We start from the raw sequence: 6,528 nt of genomic DNA, 5'->3' as shown, positions 1-6,528 counted from the left end.
CACAGGCACACACATACACACAGGCACACACATACACACAGGCACACTGGATGAAGCAGAAAAGGGCTACATGGAACCTTTATTTTTGCTTTCAACATTTTATACAAGTTTTCTATGTGAGAAAATAATTACCTCATAGATAAAATGTTACACAAAAGAGAGTTACAGAAGAAGAATGTAGATTATAAATTCAAAGCAGTCTTTCATTCTATATGCTCATTATAAGTTCAAAGCAACAGTGTCGCATGGCCTTGCTTTATCATAGTGCACACCTGTGGCCTCGTCTTGGACCTGACCTAGGATGAGTATTTTTCCTTAGTCATTAATGCAGTTCAAGCCTGTTTTCTTTTCCTATTGCAGTTAGCCCATAACACATGGAGATTTATGGAGCTCTATTTGCAGCTTTTATTCTATGGGGGCTTGAGAATACTTATATCAGTTTAGGAGTTCTATAAAATCATTATCAGCAATTATGAAACCATCAATTCATCTAAACATCACTACATGAAAGTTTATCTTCGTATGGATTCTGCAGAAAATCTGCCCAATAGAGTGGGTAAATACCCAGGAAATCATTAAGCTATGTAATAGAGGCAGGAAAGATATAGCAGCAGTGAAAAGCAATCCTGGATTGAAGTCTCTGGGGTACTTGCACCCATTGCAGCCATGCAAAATGGTGGGCTATCTCGAGGAAACTCACTCGCTTGCTGTAGTCTTTCCTAGGTGGCTCCTGTGATTCAATCATGCCAATTAACTGCTAAAATACAAAAACATTCTTTCCTTTTAAAAATTGCTAATCCTTTTCAGTCGGGTGCTGAGCGGGTTTTCGGATCATGTCTGGTGGCTCCGCGGATTACAACAGAGAACATGGCGGCCCAGAGGGAATGGATCCCGATGGTGTCATCGAGAGCAACTGGAATGAAATTGTTGATAACTTTGATGATATGAATTTAAAGGAGTCCCTTCTTCGAGGCATCTATGCTTATGGTTTTGAGAAGCCTTCAGCTCTTCAGCAGAGAGCTATTATCCCTTGTATTAAAGATCCAAAAGGTAATTTTGGCTCTAGGAGATTATTTGGGAACAACTTGTCATGCTTGCATTGGAGGAACAAATGTTCGAAATGAAATGCAGAAGTTGCAGGCTGAAGCCCCTCATATTGTTGTTGGTATTCCAGGAAGAGTGTTTGATATGCTAAACAGAAGATACCTTTCTCCAAAATGGATCAAGATGTTTGTTTTGGATAAAGCAGATGAAATGTTGAGCCGGGGGGTTAAGGATCAGATCTATGAGATTTTCCAAAAATTAAATACAAGCATTCAGGTTGTATTGCTTTTTGCCACAATGCCACCTGATGTGCTAGAAGAGACCAAGAAATTCATGAGAGATCCAATTCGAATTCTGGTAAAGAAGGAAGAATTGACCCTTGAAGGAATTAAACAGTTTTATATTAATGTTGAGCGAGAGGAGTGGAAGCTGGACACTTTGTGACTTGTATGAGACTTTGACTATCACACAAGCAGTTATCTTTCTTAATACAAGGCGCAAGGTGGACTGGCTCACAGAGAAAATGCATGCGAGAGGCTTCTCAGTTTCTGCTCTGCATGGTGACATGGACCAGAAGGAAAGAGATGTCATCATGAGAGCATTCTGATCAGGGTCAAGCCGTGTTCTGATCACTACTGACTTGTTGGCTCGTGGGATTGACGTGCAACAAGTGTCCTTGGTTATAAACTATGATCTTCCTACCAATCGTGAAAACTATATTCACAGGAGTCGATAGCGGTAGTTGATGACAAGATGGCACTCAGAAATGGCGTTGACGTAATTTAGGACGTGGAATCATAAGCAAAACAGCACACTGTTTGAATAAAGAGCGAGTCGGTGTTTATATTTGATTTTCTTTTGTCATGATTATTTGATATTTTAAGTTGTTCCAGCCCAAGGCATTTCGTATGTTAGCATTTCTGATAGGGAGCATTAGGTGGTTTGTATTGTCTGGTACTTTGTAGAAGGTAGAGAGCTGTTTTGGAGGTAACACATTTGAGTAATTTCAGTATAACGTGTGAAAAGAAGCTGAGCAAAAAGCAGTGATAAGTTTGGGTTACCATATCAAATACTTGCTTTCACACTGGAAAATAGTTAACCTTGCACAATTTGTATTTACAGTTCCAGAAGTGCATTGAAATGGATTGTATAACTGTTTTCTTTTATTCCTGGTGTTTACATTTGTCCCAGGCTGACAACTGCTCCTGGCTGGCCCACTTTGGTATGGGCTTTAATTTCACTCCAAACACAATATTGTCATCTGCTTTATTGTAATGCTCAAGGCACCTATCTTATTTTGCAGCCAGACAAGCCTTGGATTCTTTTGGCACTATGTACAAAGGAAGATGTTTTTCCACCTGGATATTGGTTTTATCAGCTAGTGCTCCACTTAGAAGCACAAACTATAACCCTGATAAGTAAACAGCAGCTGATGGTTTAACAAGTGGATCGTCATATTCAGTAGTTTTAAATAGTACTTAAAGCAACTTGTTGACTGCTGGTTTCTTTCTCTTACACAGAATTGGCAGAGGGGGTCGATTTGGGAGGAAAGTTGTGGCTATAAACTTTGTTACTGAAGAAGACAAGAGGATTCTTCGTGACATTGAGACTTTCTACAATACTGCAGTGGAGGAAATGCCCATGAATGTGGCTGACCTAATTTAATTCCTGGGATGAGATAGTTTTTGAATGCAGTGCTCGCTGTTGCTGAATAGGCGATCACAACATTGTGCTTCTTTGAGAATATTTGAATCTTGTCTCAATGCTCAGAACGGATCACAAATACAGATTCTGATAGGCAAAGAGACTTTAGTCCTGACCTTGTGAGGAAAGGCATTGACTTTATCCTCTTTAGAGTTAGACTGTTGGGGGGGTGGGTATAAAATATGGGGTCTGTAAAATCTTTTTTTCTTAGAAATTCATTTACTAGTTATGTAGAAATGGTTGTATTAGATGTTCTCTATCATTTAATAATATACTTGTGGACTAAAAGATATAAGTGCTGTATAAAATCAGCCAATTATGTTAAACTAGCATACCTGCCTTTACTGTGTTTGTCATTAGCCTAACTAGAATGGCCTTTAAAAGTGATTTTTTTTTTAGAAAAAAATTTGAATGCATTTTATTGGTATTGTATTTATTCAATAAAGTATAAGTGTAAGCTGGACCCTGTTGCTAAGCCTCAGCAAGCAATCATCCCAGGTAGGGTTAACCTCCCATTAAAATTGCCATATTCCACATGTCTTAATGAAGTTTGAATGCTAAATAAAATTGTATATTCACTTTAAAAAAAATTGCTAATCTTTGCCAGGCAGTGGTGGCACATGCCTTTAATCCCAGCACTTGGGAGGCAGAGGCAGGCAGATTTTTCTGAGTTCGAGGCCAGCCTGGTCTATAGAGAGAGTTCCAGGACAGCCAGGGCTACACAGAGAAACCCTGTCTGGAAAAAACAAAACAAAACAAATTGCTAACCTTTAAAAAAAATTTTATGCTCTCAGAAGTTCCTCTGGATTCATTAATTGAAACGGTATTGGTATGCAAATTCTTCTTGGTATGCAAATGTTCTTTATGGCTTAATTTCTGTTTCCCCTGTGAACAGCCAACATGTGTACTGATAGCAAGTCTTCAGGTAAATGTGAAACTCTTTTTTTTCTTTAGACCAAGCCCTGTACTGGAAAGATGTCCAATAACAACTCAAAAAACCCTGCATTGTATTCATTTCTTCTAGATAGCGGAATGCAGGCCCTCCTCTTCCATTACAGCAGGAGGCTGAGGAGACATGGTAGGTGGAAGTTAATGTGACTGAGACTCGGGAAGTTATGGAGAGCTTGCAACAATGCCAGCAATCTTTATTACAGAAAAATCACCCTTGGGTACTGTTGATAGCTAGCTTTGTGAGATTGAATTGCTGGATCTTTCTCTCTATCTCTCTCCCTCCTTCCCTCCTTCTCCCTTCCTTCCCTTCCTCCCTCCCCCACCCTTATCCCAAACTCCTAAAACCCCCAAGCTTGCATTTTCTTTTCTGGCTGCCTTTGGAGAGAAAGTGAAGGCCATGGTTGTTATAAATGGCCTGGAGGTCCCCGGGTCAACCCCAATGTACATACTCTCAGAGGCCACGGGTTGACCCCAGTGCTTTCTCAGAGGCCCCTGGAAAGGGCAGGGAGACTAATTCACTAAAGGCATTTAAAAAAAAACTTGACCACAAAACAGCTTCTCAATGTAGCTTTGGTTGTCCTGGAACTCACTGTGTAGACCACCAGACTGGCCTCCAACCCACAGAGACTCACCTGCCTCTGCCTCCCAAGTGCTGGCACTGAATGTGTCCGCCACCATGCCAGGTTATTTATTTTCTTGATCACAGTGTTCTAAGTAAGGTGAGATGGGATCTACTTTTGATTTGCATTTTCCTGATAGCTAAGGATGTTGAACTTTCCCCCATGTTTATGGCTATTTATACTTCTTTTAATAACTTTCTGTTCAGTTCATTTGCCAACCTATTGATTGGATTATTTGTATTTTTAATTCTTTTATTCTTTATATACTCTGGATACTAACCCCTATTAAAGGAATAGTTGAGTTCCCCCCACCACTACCACGACCACTGTGTGGCCCTTCTTTGCTTTGATAATTGTTGTTTCTGTCTTGAACTATTAGAAATCTATTCAGGAACTTCTTGGAAACCTATGTCTGTATCTTGAAGGGTTTTCTCCAGCAGTTTCAAAAATCAGGTGTTATGTTAAGGTCTTTGATCCATTTAGAACTGTAGGAGGGGAAATAAGAATCTGTTTTTCATTTTCTACATATGAATTAATTAATTAATCAATTGATTTAATATATACTAAAATTTCCTAGCACCATTTTTCTCCAAAGTATGCTATAGTGATATCAGTTATTTCTAGGCCCCCTGTCACAGTCCATTGCTCACTGGGTCTGTTTTTGTACCAGTGCCATACTTGTTTTGTTGTTATAGCTTTGTAGTATAATTTAAAATAAGTATTGTGACACCTCCAGCATTGTTCATGAAAATGTATATGTTAGTAGAGTGTCCATTGCTGTGATAAAGAACTCGTGACCAGAGAACAAGCGGGGGGGGGGGGGGTGCGGGGAGGGGGCAAGGGTTTGCTTCATCCTAAAGCTTATAGTCCATCATGCAGGGAAGCTTGGGCAGGAACTTATATCAGGAACTGGAGGCAGGAGCTGATGCAGAGGCCAGGGAGCAGTGCTGCTTAGTGGCTTGCTCCTCATGACTTTCTCAGCCTGCTTTCTTTTAGCATTCAGGACATCATCCACGGTGTGGCCCCACCCACACTGGGCTGGACCCTCCCACATCAATCATTCAAGAGAATGCATCACAGCCTTGCCCACAGGTCATTCTGGTGGGAGCATTTCCTTCATTGAGTTTCTCTCTTCCAAAATGATTCTAGTTCGGGTCAAGTCAACATACAATTAGCCACCACAATATATGAAAACTTGCTACAAGGAGATGCTAAGTAGATGCTCGGCGAGTAAAAGCACTTGCTGAGCAAGCCTGAAGACCAAAGTTCAAATCCGCAGGACCAATGTAAAAGCTCTATGTGGCAGCATGTCTGTAATGTCAGCTCTCCTACACAGAATGCAAGGTAGAGACAAGAGAACCTCTCCTTGGTCAGCTAGCCTGGAGCTAGAGAGATCTGTCTTAAACATGGTGGAAGGAGTGAACTTCATGCTCTCTGCCTTCCATGTGTGTGACGCCATATACAAATGGTACACACACCACACATTATCACATACACTTGTGTACTTAGAATGATAAGTATTTAAAAATACACACATGAATATTTATTAAAAACATTATTCATAATAATCATGAAGTAGAAAGACTCAAATGTTCATCACCTGATCAATGAATAAAGAAGATGTGGTCAATGAATTTATTCCCAAATTAATATTACCCAGCTGCTATCCTGTCTCACACTGACATGAAGCCACTGTGGATTCAAGAAGGCTACACTTTGAAATGTGACCTTTCCCCAGGCTGTTGACCTGCAGTGTGATACTCTCTGACTTGGGCAGGGACTGGCAGCTCCCTGTCAGTCTCACCATTTTGGGGTGACAAGTGACATTCTACAGTATATCATGTAGCTAAGCTATGCTTGGTTGTTTAGGTGTGCCCAGTCTACTTTTGGTTTGTGATACTTGCCACTTATGATGGGGTTTACTGAGCAATGACCTCACCCTAGGCTGAGGAGAATTAGTATCCAGACAGACAAACAGACGCACAGACACACCACACACACATTACAGTTCTGATGGATGCTGCAGTGTAAATGCATTTTGAGAACACTATGCCTGGTGGAAAAACAGAAACAAAAGGCTCCACAATTCATAACGCCACTTAAGTTGCTATGGTGTCCAAAACAGGCTGACGCAGAGAGACCGAGTGAGACTTGTCATTGCCAAGGACTAAAGAGAACAGCTGGGAGCAGCCACTGACATGTGCAAATT

The 6,528-nt window shown here is 40.7% G+C and overlaps 1 pseudogene; it reads left to right on the top strand.

Annotated features, from left to right (window-relative positions):
- Positions 1-833: 833 nt before the first annotated feature.
- LOC114626343 lies at positions 834-2,718 on the top strand (annotated as a pseudogene).
- The last annotated feature ends 3,810 nt before the right edge of the window (positions 2,719-6,528 follow it).

The sequence above is a fragment of the Grammomys surdaster genome, unplaced genomic scaffold (assembly GCF_004785775.1).
Source record: "Grammomys surdaster isolate TR1022 unplaced genomic scaffold, NIH_TR_1.0 233, whole genome shotgun sequence".
NCBI lineage: Eukaryota > Metazoa > Chordata > Mammalia > Rodentia > Muridae > Grammomys > Grammomys surdaster.
Note: the sequence above shows the minus strand (reverse complement) of the source record. Positions and strands in the feature narration are given on the sequence as shown.